The following is an 18,148-nucleotide window of genomic DNA, read 5'->3' as shown; positions in this document are numbered from 1 at the left end:
CTAATTATAAGCTATTTAGATGTAAGAAAAATAGCACTACTAAAATAAATATTCAAAAAAATAAAAGGTAAAAGATAAATATTAAAATTCGAGTCATACCAACCTTAATTAAATAAATAAACAAGCTATATAAGTCTTGACCACCTAATAATTCACCCCAACCATCAGCAAAAGACTTTGATGAATAATAACCTACTTTTAAAGCTATATATCGAATAAATTAAGCGGAAAGGAAAGGTTCAAAACATATAGAACCAGCAAATCTAACAAAAGACAAGATTTGTAATGACTATAAATTATGGAAAAAATCAAATTTAGAAGTAAGATAACCCAAACAAGCACCAAAAAATACAATAGTAACTCTTAAAAATTTCAAGTACTAAGGTAAATCAATTACATGAGGAATAGGAAAAATTAATCAAAATTAAGGATTACCACCAAAAACAAGAACAAATCATAAACCACCTATAGCAAAGGAAATATAGTAACCCCTGTCATAAGAAAATCAGAAATAAAAATTATTTTCACCTAACACTGAATAATAAGATAAACGAAAAGAATAAGGAGCAGTTAAACCTGTAGAAAAATTCAGTAAAAATTAAAGCAATTAATTCATCTTAAACAAACCATCACTAGAACTATTCATTTGAATAAAATCCAGTTAAAAAACGTTTACCACAAAAACCAAACTAGAAACATTAAAATAAACAGAAGTTAAGGTTATAAAATTCCCAGTAGAACCTATAAAACGAATAACCTGAGAATCCTTTAAAGTATGAATTACTGAAGCTGCACTCATGAATAACAATGCCTTAAACAAAGCATGAACCAATAAGTGGAAAAAGGCAGGTTTTGGATCACCAAATCGAAAATTGTAATTATTAAACCAAATTGTCTTAAACCAGAAAGAGCAATAACTTTTTAAAACCAATCTAAAAATAAGCTCCTAAGCCAAACATAAATATAGTTATACAATCAATCGATAGCAAAAACCAATCACAATTATAAGTTTCTAGTAATGGGCTAAACCAAATTAATAAATAAACTCCAGCAGTAACAAGAGTAGAAGAATGAAATAAAGCAGATACAGGAGTAGGGGCAACCATAGCAGCAGGAAATCAAGAAAAAAACGGAATTTGAGCTCTCTTAGCTATAGTGGATACAACAATTATTATAGTAATAAGCTTTATCGCAAAAGTAGTGTGTTTACATTATGCGGCGTGCACTGCAGCTGTAGCGATTATAAGCTAAGTACTGACAAACTTATTTGTGCTCTGTAATACAGTTATTAAATTTAATATGCCCGCATCTCGTGGTCGTGCGGTAGAGTTCTCGCTTCCCACACCCGGGTTCCCGGGTTCGATTCCCGGCGGGGTCAGGGATTTTACTGCCTCGTGATGGCTGCGTGTTGTGTGCTGTCCTTAGGTTAGTTAGGTTTAAGTAGTTCTAAGTTCTAGGGGACTGATGGCCATAGATGTTAAGTCCCATAGTGCTCAGAGCCATTTGAACCATTTGAATCATTAAATTTAATAGTTTTCAGCGGTGTTGCGTGCCGTTTGTGGCGAAATAACGACTTAATAAACTTTTGTAATCGTTCGCTAGCTGTGTTTTAGAGAGTTTTCAGTGTGTTGAAGTCGTTAGTAATTTTCGTGCTTTAGTTCTCAACTGACGTTTATTATTCTTTCTAGTGAAATATTTCAGTAAAATTTTCATATAGTGTTTTAACTTCGCTTAGTGTTACAGTGGTAGATTTAATTTTTTGGTTGTAGCTAATCATTTTGTGAAGTTTTGCTGGTATTGGTATCGGCTGTGTTGTAGTAGTATTAATACAAGTAGCTGCTTTCTTAGTAGGCAGACAATTTCGAGACCATTATTGTTAGTTCTTAAATAGTTCTACTGGTGTAACTGAACTTTGGTAATGTAGACGTATAGTTTTTTTTTCAGTAACTCTCAAATTTTCCACTAGTGAAAAGTGTGGGCTCTGTCGTAGGTTTGTGAGTAGTGGATTACGGTGTGGGATTTGTTCAAAGTATTTTCATTGGGGGGAATGCAGTGGGGAAGCCAGTGGTCATTTTATGGAGATCCTCTTCTGGGAATGTAGAATCTGTAGTAGAAACAAGTTAATAGAGGAGCAGGAGCGTAAGATGTGTGCCCTTCAGGTGCAGTTACAGTGCGCAAAGGAGGAACTAGATAGGTTGAGGAGGGTGAAGGGTGGTGGGGAATGGGAACTGGCAGTTGGCAAGAAGGTAGCTAGGAAGAGGAGGTACTTAAACAGTTTTACTTGTTGAGTGGAGAGGAGCCTCGTGTAGCCGTAGATGTAGGTAACTTGCAGCAGTCCTCAGCAATTAGGAGGCCTAGGTTAGTTGCAAAGTCTAGCAGAAAGAAGGCTCTGCTGCTAGGTAGTTCCAACGGTAGAGGTGTGGGCCAGCAGTTGCAAGAAGTGTTGGGGAGTGAGTACCAGGTCACCAGCATTGTGAAGCCTAGTGCAGGGTTGGCTCAGGTGACTGAAAGCATAGGGGAGTTATGTAAGAATTTTACGAAATAGGATCAGGTAGTGATAGTGGGTGGAGCAGGGAACAGTCTCGATAAGGACGGGCAATATGATGTCAGTGGTGACTTGGTTAAGATAGCTACTCAAACTGGTGGTACTAATGTGCATTTCGTGCAACTGTTTCAGCGTCATGATCGGCCTCACCTTAATGCGGCTGTTAGGCGCGTTTATGTGGGGCTGGGGAGGGCACTGATGGCGGAGGGCATGGATCACATCTCATTGGTGCCAGTTGGGTCCATCAGTAGATGGGGTTTCACTAGGCATGGCCTGCACCTCAGTAGGTATGGTAAGAGGAGGCTGGCTAAGCTTATAGGTGACAGTGTAGTGGGTGGTGGTGGTGGTAGTGGTATCACTCATGGAAAAAATCCTATAGTAGTTGGTGTTAGAGCTGCACATTTTTTAGACTGAAGTCAGCTGATAGGTATACCTGCTTAAAGGAAGTGCTCACCACCAGAGGATGTAATGTTTCGAAGTAGAGAAGGAATTAGCATATTTCATCAAAATATAAGAGGTATTAGAGATAAAGTTAGTGAACTGCTAATAGATGTGAACTATGAAATTATTGGTATATCAGAGCACCAGAGGCTTCCTTTACCAGGTTACAGATTAGCTGGCTGTTTCTCAAGGAGTTCCTTGCGGGGTGGGGGAGTGACTCTGTACGTAAAAAACAGTATTTCATTTGAGTCCATAGACGTATCACGACACTGCACTGAACAGATATTTGAAAGTTGTGCAGCATTAGTTGAATTTAGTGAAACTAAACTTCTAATTGCTGTTGTTTATAGGTCCCCTAACTCTGACTTCAGAGCATTTTTGCTTAAGCTAGAGAGGGTTCTTGATTCACTTTGTAGGAAGTACCAGAAAGTAGTTCTATGTTGTGACTTTAATATTAATTTTGTACATGACTGTGCAAGAAAAAGGATGTTAGTAGATCTCCTAAATTCATATGATCTGATGCAAACTGTGTTTTTTTCCAACTAGGGTGCAGGGGAAGAGTAGCACAGACATAGACAATATTTTTATTCATTCTTCATTACTAGATGGGCATTCTATTAGTAAAAGGGTGAATGGCCTTTCAGACCATGATGCACAAATTTTAACACTAAAAGGTTTTTGTACTCTAACCAATGCCGTATTTAATTACAAACTATGTAGGAAAGTTAATCCAACAGCAATAGAGAGTTTTTCAAAACTTGTCAAGGAACAAGAGTGGCAAGATGTTCATAGTGCCGATAATACAGATGATAAATACAATGCTTTCCATAACACATTTCTCATGCTCTTTGAGAGTTGCTTTCCATTAGAACATTCTAATCTGGGTACTAGCAGTAATGGACAGCCCGGTTGGCTGGCTAGTGTGATAAGGATATCATGTAGAACAAAGCGGGAATTATATCAAAATGTTAGAAGTAGTCACAATCAAGCTATAGTAGCCCATTACAAATAGTATTGTAAGGTGCCTAAAAATGTTATTAGCAAGGCAAAAAGTATGTGGTATGCAAATAGAATAGCTAATTCACAGGATAAAATTAAAGTGTCTGGTCAGCAGCACAAGGTTGACGATATAAAGTCAGTTTGCAGTAATAATATTTCTGTTACTGATAAATCTGATATATATACAGTATTTAACAACCATTTTCTTAGCATTGCTGGTGAATTGAATAAAAATTTAGTATCTAAAGGAATTCAAACAAATTTCTTAGCAAATGCCTTTCCGAGATTGATGTCTGAAATACTCCTCTGTGATACAGACAAGAGAGAGATTGAGACAATAATCAAATCACTGAAGACTAAGGACTCTCATGGTTATGATGGAGTGTCTAGTAGAATATTAAAGTACTGTGCTGCACATGTTAGCCCTGTATTTTGCCATATTTGTAATTTTTCCTTTAGGGATGGTCAGTTTCCTGAGCGGTTAAAGTACTCAGTAGTAAAGCCACTTTATAAAAAGGGAGAAAGGGATAACGTAGATAATTTTAGACCTATTTCTATGCCACCAGTGTTTGCAAAAGTTGTCGAAAAGGCTGTGTATGTAAGATTAATTGATCATTTTATATCACACGATTTGCTATCAAATGTACAGTTCTGCTTTAGAAGTCGTTTGCAAACTGAAAATGCTATATTCTCTTTTCTCTGTGAGGTACTGGATGGGCTAAACAAAAAGTTTCGAACGCTTGGCGTATTTTTTGATTTAACAAAGGCATTTGACTGTGTTGATCACACAATATTGCTCAAGAAGTTGGACCATTACGGAATAAGGGGAGTAGCTCACAATTGGTTCACCTCTTACTTTAGCAACAGGCAGCAAAAGGTCATTATTCACAATGTTGATGATGGCTGTGATGTGGGATCTGAGTGGGGTACTGTCAAGTGGAGGGTGCCCCAGGGATCAGTGTTGGGTTCCTTATTTATATAAATGATGTGCCCTGTGGTATTATGGGTAACTCTAAAATGTTTCTGTTTGCTGATGACACTAGCTTGGTAGTAAAGGATGTTGTGTGCAACATTGACTCGGTTTCAAGTAGAGCAGTACATGACCTCAGTTCATGGCTTGTAGAAAATAAACTAACGTTAAATCACAGTAAGACTCAGTTTTTACAGTTCCTAACACACAATTCAACAAAACCTGAAGTTTTAATCTCACAGAACGGGCATATGATTAGTGAAACTGAACAGTTCAAATTCCTAGGTGTTCAGATAGATAGTAAGCTGTTGTGGAAAGCCCACATTCAGGATCTTGTTCAAAGACTTAATACTGCCATTTTCACTATTCGAATGGTATCGAAAGTGAGTGATATTTCGACACGTAAATTAGTCAACTTTGCTTATTTTCATTCACTTATGTCGTATGGTGTTATGTTTCAGGGTAACTCTTCCCATTCTAGAAGGATATTTTTGGCTCAGAAATGGGCGGTTCGGGCAATAAGTGGTGTGAGTTCACTAAGCTCTTGTCGACCTCTTTTCACGAGTCTGCGTATTTTGACATTGGCCTCTCAATATGTATATTCCTTATTGTTGTTTCTTGTTACCAATATTAGTTTATTTCCAACAATAAGCAGCTTTCACTCGGTTAATACTCGGCAGAAATCAAACCTCCATTTGGATCGGACTTCCTTAACTCTTGCACAAAAAGGTGTGCAGTATACTGATATCCATTTTCAATAAGCTGCCACTCGAATTCAAAAATCTTAGCAGTAATCCGCGCGCTTTCAAATCGAAACTGAAGAGTTTCCTCATGGGTCACTCCTTTTATTCTGTCGAGGAGTTCCTTGAAAAATTAAGATGATTCTCATTGTATTGCAGATAGCGTTTGCTTAAATATATGTACTGATTTTCTATCAGGTTCATGAACATTTATTTTTATCTGTTATTACTTTTTTGTTGTAAGTTCTTGTACTGACACGTTCCATGACCTTGGAGATTTGCTCCTCAATTTGGTCCTACGAAACTTGACATTTAAATAAATAAATAAAATAAAAAAGAACTAGCGATAAAATCATAATAATAAATATGCTTTGAAACACCAAAATTTAACATTCAAACAATTAAAATTAATGTAACAACACCACCAATTCGATTAAACACACCAGTTATATACCTGTACTCTAAGACTATACATTTTGATAATAAATAATTAAACAACGAGAAACCAACACCAAACTGTCAAAACCTAATAAAATTCTAATCCAATTAGGACTAGAAATTTAAACAAATGGTTGAAATAATAAATATTAAAACAATAATAATAAAACGATTTATATTTTGTCACCTGACATATTCTCCTATCAATAATAAATTACCAAGGAAGACGTATATATAACAAAATACACAAAAATTAGAGACATTCTATCCTAAATCAAAGTCATTACAACCATAGAAACTTTTAATTTAAAAAACTCTGTAATTAGTTATTAAATAATAAATAAGTAAAATAAAGATTATAGTTCTCCAAAAGACTAAAGCAAAAAAATTAAAGGAACGAATAGAAATCATATACACAGCCTAAGATGAAAAGCTTCATATCATTGATCCACAAAACAATGTTTTTTAATTAAATTACTTAAGCAATTTAACCAAAGATATTTTTCCCCTTCAAACAAATAATATTGAAAGCCAGTCAATATAAAAGTAAAAGATGATAACCGAGAAAACAAGTATTAACTCCAGGATAGTAATTACCATGAAGAAAATAAGAACATATATATGAAATATAAAAAGCTCTAAAAAGATAAAAAATCAAGACCAAAAATTTGAAAGAAGATAAAAACATAACTGTATTTAGAAATATCAACTCACCTATGAGTTTTAATGAATGAGTAACAGCCATATTTGATGACAGCAAATGATATCTCTATAAATACTTTCAATGCATGAAATTAATTATACCCTTTTAATTAATAATGTTTGTGTATCTAAACAGTCATAAATAATATTAGATAAATTAAATAATCCCGGAGAACACAAACCATGATCAACTATTAAGGAAAGTGAACCCATACAACCCTATGAATTTTTAGTTATTAAACCACCAATAACCATTCTTAAATTAGAACAGAAGAATACGCAATTACAGAATTGTAATCAACCTGACCAAAACAAATAAAACTGTCTAAACACCACCAGACAATCCCAAAGATAATAAAAAATAATAAAAATTTAAATCAAAATACGAAAAAATCTTTATCAAATGAAAAATACCATAACCATCTAACTTTTATAAAACCCCTGAAAGAATCATTCTACCAGAGATAGGATCCTCCACATTATCTTTAAGAATTCGTAGATGATCCAGAAAATAGGGTCCTTAACCAAAAAGGCCAAAATCATAAAACCAAAGTGTAAAATAATGTGAACCAAAATCAAGCAGTAAAAGATATTATAAGGTATTAGCAAAATCAGAAAACGTAAACCAAACTACCAATAAAGGCAAACTAGCAAGTAAGGCATAACAAATCAAATAAACTCAGGCATGCAATTACTCATGTTGATAAACCCAACCCAGTACTGAAATTAAGGAAGTAACTGGTAGTATTACTTTTTACTTAGTAGTATTTATTTTGCAATTAAAATTATTTCCGACATTTCTGGAGTCAAAGATTCCATATTACCTCTTGTCTTATAGTTTCATCCATGTGTACTTATCGACGTTTCTGCTGACTTACAACCTCCGTTTACTTTCTATCAAACGAATCTAGCCTTAAAAATATATAAAAAGAAAGAAGATGTAACGTTGCAAATGAACAGTAAAGTACAATCATTCAAGCCAAAACCACAAAAACGAAAAAATAAGAATGTCAGACGTTAAATAAACTGATCATCTAGCAGTAATTATTGATGAACAAACCCAAAAACTTATAAAACTAACCTAAAGGAAATTAATCAATGCCAAAATAAAATGTGATTATATTCAAATCAGCAAATGAGTATACACAATTAAAAAAAACATGACAGAAATATTAAAGAATGAATCAACCATCAACAATTATTTAGTATACAAGGAGTGATCAAAACACAGTCATTAATAAATACTTTAACATAAAAATGAACCAAAAGAGTTAAAAAATCATGACCATGAGTTCGAAATATACAAACTAAAATAGAAAGTCCCAAAGCACCCTCACAAACAGAAAAAACGAAAAAGATAACAGAAAAATAATTATATTCAAATATATTACAAATAGTAAGTAATATGAATAAATAAACAACAATATATTCTAATCTCAACAAAAGCATCAACACATTGTTACGTTTTGAAGAGAAAACGTAAACAACAGCAAAATAGACCATTAACAAAGTAAAAACAGAGAATATGAACATTAGTTTTAATAGTTAAAAAAACCGCTCTTGTTAACCTGAAATAAGTAAGGCCCACTTTTAAAATTTCAGAGGGGGGATGAAGCTTTCCATCATCTGTCCCTGAAACAAATATTTTAATAAACTAACCACTTATGTGATTAAAAAGGAATTATAACACTATCAAACATAAATAATGTTAATTTTATTAATTTAAGCCTCCCAAAAACAATAATAATTTTCATTATTGTTCAAACCATCCTATTTGGTTTGATAACAGGAACAATAATAGAAACTTTTTAATTGACATACATTCTATTCTTAAATTTCTTAATGGTTTACTGGTCTTATTCGTCTACATTACAAGAATTACAACAAATGAAGTATTTCAACTTAAATCAGTTACCATAATTTTTACTTTAACAATATCAATCTTCATTGTATCAATATTAATTGTGATAGCCGTACTCATATTTATAGGCATTTTTAAAAATACTGAAAATATAGATACTAATAACTCAATTAATTATCAAGAAACATTAATATTTTTAGAAAATTACATAAGAGTCAAACATTTAATAATAATAATAATAATAATGATAATTTATCAATTTTTAGCGGTATTAGCAGTAGTTGAAATCACAAATTAAACCAAGGACCTATTCGTAAAACAAATTAATTTTGCTAATGAATAAACCCTTACAATGAAGACAACCAATAATTAAAATTATTAATAATTCCCAAATTGACCTTCCTGCACCAATAAATATTTCATTTTTATTAACTATTGGGTGTCTATTAGGATTGTGTTTACTAATTCAAATTGTGATTGGACTACTTTTAGCTACATATTACACCTCTAATATTGAAATAGCATTCAATAGAGTAGTTCATATCTTCTGGGATGCGAGTTATGGTTGAATTATTCGAACATTGTATGTAGGATGAGGAATCTATTACATATCTTATGTGTATATACACACCTGAATAACTGGCACAGTAATATTGTTCTTACTCAAGCAGCTGCATTTATAATATACATTTTACCTTGAGGTCAAATATATTCTGAGATGCAACAGTAATTACTAACCTATTATCAGCAATCCCATATTTAGAAGCAGATTTAGTACAAAGGGTATGATGGGGATTAGCTTTTGATAATTAAACCTTAAATAGATTCTTCACATTCCTTTTTGTATTACCATTGCAGCTATGGCTACAGTCCACTTACTCTTTTTACATCAAACAGGATCTAATAATCCCTTGGGATTAAATGGGGATATTGAGAATATAGCATTACACCCATACTTCACATTCAAAGACTATCAAATTTGTATTAATAATATCATTATTAATGATTAATGCTTATCTTCTAGGAGACCCAGGTAACTTCATAGCACCCAAACCATTAGTAACACTAATCCACTTTAAACCAGAATGACCTTTCCCATTCACTTTTAATAATATTGCTATTTTATAATAAAACACCATTTCGAGGTACTCAGTCCTATCCTATTAATGAAATCTTACTTGGAATTTTAGTAGCTGTTGCATTATTTCTAACATGAACTGGTAAAGGACCAGTTGAAGAACTACACATTACAACAGGACAAATCCTAACAATTATTTAATTTACATAATTCTTAATTAATATACATGTTGAAAATGCATGAGATAAGTTAATTAAGGAATAAAACCGCAATAAGTTAATTGGCATAAGTAAAGCATATGTTTCGAAAACACAAAAGTGTTAACTTTTCTTTAAAAATTTCACTAAATAAATAAAATAAATAAAATCTTTCAACCAAAAATGAAAATAAAAAAATTTAAAGAGAAAGGTAAATAGCTCTTTCAAGCTAAATACATTAATTTATCATAATAAAATCGTGGTAAAGTACCCAAAACTCAAATAAATCCCGAGGTTACAACAGCAAGCTTAATAAAAATATACAAGAATAAAAATCACCTCTGAAAAACTTAGAACAAATAACATAGTTGTGAAAATAAATTAATAATCAAAGGGAGTTCGGTTACCTTAAGCTAAACAAGAAGGAAAGCAAGCTAAGGCTAAAGGAAAAGAAATAATAATAAACTAACAATAAAGTTGATAACTTAAATATATAAAAGCTACCAATTAAAATAATCAAAGATAACATAATCGAGGTTAATCTAACTTCATATGAAATTGTTTGAGCAACAGAACGTATAGAACCTAACAAAGAATAATTTGAATTCGAATATCAATCTGCAATCATTGCAGTATAACCCCTGATCTAGTATAAGATAAAAAATAAAAATTCAAAAGGAAAAGATCACATATAAGTCAATTAAGGAAAAATTACTCACAAAGCCAAAGAAATTATTAAATTGAAAAAAAAAGAAAATAAGGTATATAATTAGATGTAATAGCAATAGGCTGTTCCTTAGAAAATAACTTAATAGCATCGCTAATAGGTCAGTAGATATTTACAAATCCTACATTATTTGCACCCTTACGAATTTGGTTATAACCTAAAACCTTACAGCCCAATAAGTCTAAAAAAGCCATACTAAGTAGAACACAAATAACCAATAGAAGGAAATTTAAAGCAAATATAAATAAATCATAAAGTGTCAGTAGAAAACATCTACATAAATGAATTCTAAATTCAGCACATTAATCTGTCAAAACAGTAATACATTAATATCCATGAGTAATATAAAAACCATTTTTCTCATATTGTCCTTTCGTATTAATATGGGAAAATAATCTCAGATAGAAACCGACCTGGCTCATGCTGGTCTGAACTCAGATCATGTAAGAAATTAAAAATTGAGCAGACGTAAATTAGTGGGCTCCAGCACCCAGAAATTTTTCTTTATCCAACATTGAGGTCGCAATCTATTTTGTCAGTATGAGCTCTCGAAAATAATTATAAGTTAAATACAAAAATTTAATAAGAGAAAGTGGATTTCTCATCAAGGCATTTTTTCCAGCCACTAATTAATAGACTATTGTATATGCTACATTTTCATGGTCAAAATAACGTGACTCTTTAAAAATTTACTCAATGATTAGGCCAGGCCTCAAAATACTTTCAAGACGACATGTTTTTGATAAAAGGGCAGGAATCAATTTTGCCTAGTTCCTTATAATTAGTTAACAACAACAAACCTTCAATACGAACATATATAATAATTTCATGTTTATCACAAATATTATTAAATTAAATCAACAATGTTAATACAAAACCTAAAATTTTTATAAAATCAAATTCTTAAATATTGAACTGAAATGTAATCTTGAAGACGGCTGGTTTAAAACCTATTTTTATGTTCTGAAATAAGCAAATTATATGTTAATAAGTTTAAAGCTTAACCCTCAAGGAATAAATAAGTTAATATTTGTATTTAAAAATTAACTACAAAGAATTAATAAAAAAATAAAAATTGTCTTAAGAAACTGGACACCTTTAGAAATAACTAATATTTAATTTCTATAAATAACTTATCAGTAATTATGAGACATTCACTATAAAATAGATAGAACTAAATTGAGACAAATAAAATAAATTCTGTAATCTTGATTCAAATGGTACAACAAATTAAAATTACTTTAATAAACTAAATTAAATTTTTCACAAAACACATTTCCAATAAACTTTAATATAAAAAATCAATTCTTTAAAGTATACAAAGGACACAAAACGAAAAAATTATTTCTATTAAAAAATTAAATAAACAAATAAACCAATATACTATATTAAATAATCAAGAATTTTGATTTGCACAGAAAATTTTTCAGTGAAAATGAAAATACTTTTCCAATAACTTATACCTTGAACCTCATCCTAAATAGACTTTTCAGTACATCATCTATGTTATGACTTATCTCATGTAAATGGAAGCCATCTTAAACTAATTTACATATAGTAATCCATGAGAGTGATGGGCAATGCTAATACCAGTTAAATTAAATTACTATCAAATCCACCTTCATTAATAGTATTTCACCATGTTGTTGTTGTGGTCTTCAGTCCTGAGACTGGTTTGATGCAGCTCTCCATACTACTCTATCCTATGCAAGCTTCTTCATCTCCCAGTACTTACTGCAACCTACATCCTTCTGAATCTGTTTAGTGTATTCACCTCTTGGTCGGCCTCTACGAGTTTTACCCTCCACGATGCCCTCCAATGCTAAATTTGTGATCCCTTGATGTCCTACCAACAGGTCCCTTCTTCTTGTCAAGTTGTGCCACAAACTCCTCTTCTCCCCAATTCTATTCAATACCTCCTCATTACTTATGTGATCTACCCATGTAATCTTCAGCATTCTTCTGTAGCACCACATTTCGAAAGCTTCTATTCTCTTCTTGTCCAAACTATTTATCGTTCATGTTTCACCTCTATACATTGCTACACTCCATACAAATACTTTCAGAAACGACTTCCTGACACTTAAATCTATACTCGATATTAACAAATTTCTCTTCTTCAGAAACGCTTTCCTTGCCATTGCCAGTCTACATTTTATATCCTCTCTACTTCGACCATCATCATTTATTTTGCTCCCCAAATAGCAAAACTCCTTTACTGCTTTAAGTGTCTCATTTCCTAATCTAACTCCCTCAGCATCACCCGACTTAATTCGACTACATTCCATTATCCTCGTTTTGCTTTTGTTGATGTTCATCTTATATCCTCCCTTCAAGACAATGTCCATTCCGTTCAACTGCTCTTCCAAGTCCTTTGCTGTCTCTGACAGAATTACAATGTCATCGGCGAACTTCAAAGTTTTTATTTCTCCTCCATGGATTTTAATACCTAATCCGAATTTTTCTTCTGTTTACTGCCTGCGCAATATACAGATTGAATAACATCGGGGACAGGCTACAACCCTGTCTCACTCCCTTCCCAACCGCTGCTTCCCTTTCATGCCCCTCGACTCTTATAACTGCCATTTGGTTTCTGTACAAATTGTAAATAGCTTTTCGCTCCCTGTATTTTACCCCTGCCACCTTCAGAATTTGAAAGAGAGTATTCGAGTCAACATTGTCAAAAGCTTTCTCTAAGTCTACAAATGACAGAAACGTAGGTTTGCCTTTCCTTAATCTATTTTCTAAGATAAATCGTAGGGTCAGTATTGCCTCACGTGTTCCAACATATCTACGGAATCCAAACTGATCTTCCCTGAGGTCGGCTTTTACCGGTTTTTCCATTCGTCTGTAAAGATTTCTCATTAGTATTTTGCATCTGTGACTTATTAAACTGATAGTTCGGTAACTTTCGCATCTGTCAACACCTGCTTTCTTTGGTATTGGAATTATTATATTCTTCTTGAAGTTTGACATTATTTCACCTGTCTCATACATATTCCTCACCAGATGGTAGAGTTTTGTCAGGACATGCTCTCCCAAGGCCGTCATTAGTTCCAATGGATTGTTGTCTACTCCCGGGACCTTGTTTCGACTCAGGTATTTCAGTTCTCTGTCAAACTCTTCACGCAATATCGTATCTCCCATTTCATCTTCATCTACATCCTCTTCCATTTCCATAATATTGTCCTCGAATACATCGCCCTTTTATAGACCCTCTATATACTCCTTCCACCTTTCTGATTTCCCTCCTTTGCTGAGAACTGGGTTTCCATCTGAGCTCTTGATATTCATACAAGTGGCTCTCTTTTCTCCAAAGGTCTCTTTAATTTTCCTGTAGGCAGAATCTATCTTGCCCCTAGTGAGATAAGCCTCTACATCCCTACATTTGTCCTCTAGCCATCCCTGCTTAGGCATTTTGCATTTCCTGTCGATCTCATTTTTGAGACGTTTGTATTCCTTTTTGCCTGCTTCATTTACTGCATTTTTATATTTTCTCCTTTCATCAATTAAATTCAATATTTCTTCTGTTACCCAAGGATTTCTACTAGCCCTCGTCTTTTTACCTACTTGATCCTCTGCTCCCTTCACTACTTCATCCCTCAGAGTTACCCATTCTTCTTCTACTGTATTTCTTTTCCCCATTCCTGTCAATTGTTCCCTTATGCTCTCCCTGTAACTCTGTACAACCTCTGGTTCTTTCAGTTTATCCAGGTCCCATCTCCTTAAATTCCCACCTTTTTGCAATTTCTTCAGTTTTAATCTACAGTTCATAACCAATAGATTGTGGTCAGATTCCACATCTGCCCCTGGAAATGGCTTACAACTTAAAACCTGGTTCCTAAATCTCTGCCTTACCATTCTATAATCTATCTGATACCTTCTAGTATCTCCAGGGTTCTTCCATGTATACAAACTTCTTTTATGATTCTTGAACCAAGTGTTGGCTATGATTAAGTTATGCTCTGGGCAAAATTCTCCCAGACGGCTTCCTCTTTCATTTCTCTCCCCCAATCCATATTCACCCACTATGTTTTCCTCTCTCCCTTTTCCTACACTCGAATTCTAGTCACCCATGACTCTTAAATTTTCGTCTCCCTTCACTACCTGAATAATTTCTTTTTTCTCATCATACATTTCATTAATTTCTTCATCATCCGCAGAGCTAGTTGGCATATAAACTTGTACTACTGTGGTAGGCATGGGCTTCGTAGCTATCTTGGCCACAGTAATGCATTCACTATGCTGTTTGTAGTAGCTTACCCACACTTCTATTTTTTATTCATTATTAAACCTACTCCTGCGTTACCCCTATTTGATTCTGTATTTATAACCCTGTATTCACCTGACCAAAAGTCTTGTTCCTCCTGCCACCAAACTTCACTAATTCCTACTACATCTAACTTTAACTTATCCATTTCCCTTTTTAAATTTTCTAACCTACCTGCCCGATTAAGGGATCTGACATTCCACGCTCCGATCCGTAGAATGCCAGTTTTCTTTCTCCTGATAATGACGTCCTCTTGAGTAGTCCCTACCTGGATATCCGAATGGGGGACTATTTTACCTCCGGAATATTTTACCCAAGAGGACACCATCATCATTTAACCATACAGTAAAGCTGTATGCCGTCGGGACAAATTACGGCTGTAGTTTCCCCTTGCTTTCAGCCGTTTGCAGTACCAGCACAGCAAGGCCGTTTTGGTTATTGTTGCAAGGCCAGATCAGTCAATCATCCAGACTGTTGTCCCTGCAACTACTGGAAAGGCTGCTGCCCCTCTTCAGGAACCACACGTTTGTCTGGCTTCTCAACACATACCCCTCCGTTGTTGTTGCACCTACGGTATGGCCATCTGTATCGCTGTGGCACGCAAGCCTCCCCACCAACGACAAGGTGCATGGTTCATGGGGGGAGGTATTTCAGGCCAAGGTGCAACTTATAATTAAAGGAGATGGGTCACAATAGATTTTCGTTTATAACAGATGTTGTTTCACCATAACATCTGTTATAAACGAAAATCTATTGTAACCCACCTTCTTTAATTTAAGTTGCACCTTGGCCTGAAATACTTTATAATTATAAATCTTGAGAGTTATAACTCTAAATAATTCTCTGATAATGGAGATATACAGACAAGTAATTTAAGTAGAGTAAATCATGTATTATCAATCACAGGGTAGGTTTTTCTGAATGGAATGAGAAACCGCCATATTCCTTGGGCTTAAACACCTTCACTAAGAGAACCCTGGTAAGTATAATTAACATTAAAAATAACAGGGTATCTAATCCTAGTTTATTATTTCAGTTTCACAGATTCATAAAACAGAGATATAAGCTAATTTTAACATTTCACCATAAAAATTTATATTTTAATCCCAACAATATAAATAACTGTTTTCACTAATAATATTCACTTGTATCAATTGTATAACTCCAGCTGCTATCACGAATTATACCAATACTAAATCAATTGCTAAATCAATGACCACTTGATAATTAAATCAAATTACTGCAAAAAGAACATTTAGTTTGACAATACTTGCATCTAATACAAAGAAAAGGTGAATAAACAACCACGGATAAAACTTTTGACAAAACAATAGTTAAGTGTAACAAATCAAATCTCATGAAAGAGACAACAAGTGACAAATATTTCAAGAAAATAGAATTAAAACAAACAAGTAATAATAAAAAAAGAACATGCCTCACTCTCATGACCACAACAACCACGCTATTATATATAAATAGTAATAGATAGGAAAATATCTACCAATAAATGTATTACATTATTATACACACATCAAAAAAAGTTTTGCATCACCCCGTTTCCCAGAACTTCTGAAGATCGACGTTGACTGTGGATATTATACCACAGACACAGTCTTTTTGACTGTTCAGAGATGTCACTAAACCTGCCCGAAGATGTAAACAACCTTGCCTGAGCAGCGCCTATTATACGGAGGGGGTCCGACAGCCAATCAGTTCCTGTCTTCCCACCAGGAAGGAGGTACATGGCTTCTGTTGTCTGTATTTCTGCATGCCTAGATGGTCAATATCGTGGTTCAATCACATCTGCATTGTTACTTTGTACCAGGAAGGGCTCTCAACAAGGGAAGTGTCCTGGCGTCTAGGAGTGAACCAAAGCGATGTTGTTCAGACATGGAGGAGATACAGACAGACAGGAACTGTGATGACATGCCTCACTCAGGCCGTCCAAGTGCTACTACTGCAGTGGATGACCGCTACCTACGGAGGAACCCTGACAGCAACGCCAACATGTTGAATAACGCTTTTTGTGTAGCCACAGGCTGCCGTGTTATGACTCAAACTGTGCGCAGTAGGCTGCATGATGCACAACTTCACTCCCGACGTCCACAACGAGGTCCGTCTTTGCAACCACGATACCATGCAGCATGGTACAGATGGACCCAACAACATGCCAAATCGACCGCTAAGGAATGGCATCACATTCTCTTCACCGAAAGGAGTCGGATATGTCTCCAAGCAGACAACTCTTGGAGGCATGTTCGGAGGCAACCTGGTAAGGCTGAAGCCTTAGACACACTGTCCTACTCTAATAATATAAAATATTTAATTACATAGAATTTAATATTTTACTACATAATAATTTATTCTAATCTAAAAACCTAAGTAGCTATAATCCTTGGTAAATATATAAACTAAAACAATCAATTAATATTAATAAAGTAAAACTTATAGGTATATATATTGTATATATACTGTATTAATGATAGGAACGATCCTATCCATTTCATTAAATTCCTGATTGTTTGCATAGGTTTAGAGATCAGCTTACTTTCATTTATTCCACCCTTAACAAGAAATAAAAATATAGTAATAAATGAATCACCAATTAAATATTTATTGTCCAAGCAATATTATCGACAATATTACTACTTCCAATTCTACTGATTCAAATAAAATACCCAATGGGGTGGACAACAGAATTTATTCCAGCAATAATAATTAGATCTAGATTATTATTAAAACTGGAGCTACACCATTTCACTGGAAGTTTAGTCAAACACAGTTGCACATAAATTGGAGGAAATTAATCAGCCTGCCACATATAAATTTTATCTCCATATTAACACAGCACAAATGTATATACATTGACTGGCAGTTTACTCAAACACATTTACAATTACACCTTTGTTGTACATACCTATGAAAAGTATCTGTTCCTCCTTCACATACTTCTTTTTACATTCGTAGCAACAACTATACTGCACTATATCTGTTACTAATACTCAAAGTGCAGAAACTTGTATAAAACAAGGCGAGTGCATGGAATATTCAAGTTTCTCTATTACTACAAAATGTAGACACGTAGTGTTCCAAAAACACATGACTAGCCCAGTCTGATGTTGAGAACATGCCATGAAACATGTGCAGTAGGCTATGCTCACTCCACAGATATATATAGTC

The sequence above is a fragment of the Schistocerca cancellata genome, chromosome 7, assembly GCF_023864275.1.
Source record: "Schistocerca cancellata isolate TAMUIC-IGC-003103 chromosome 7, iqSchCanc2.1, whole genome shotgun sequence".
In the NCBI taxonomy this organism is placed as follows: Eukaryota; Metazoa; Arthropoda; class Insecta; order Orthoptera; family Acrididae; genus Schistocerca; species Schistocerca cancellata.
Note: the sequence above shows the minus strand (reverse complement) of the source record.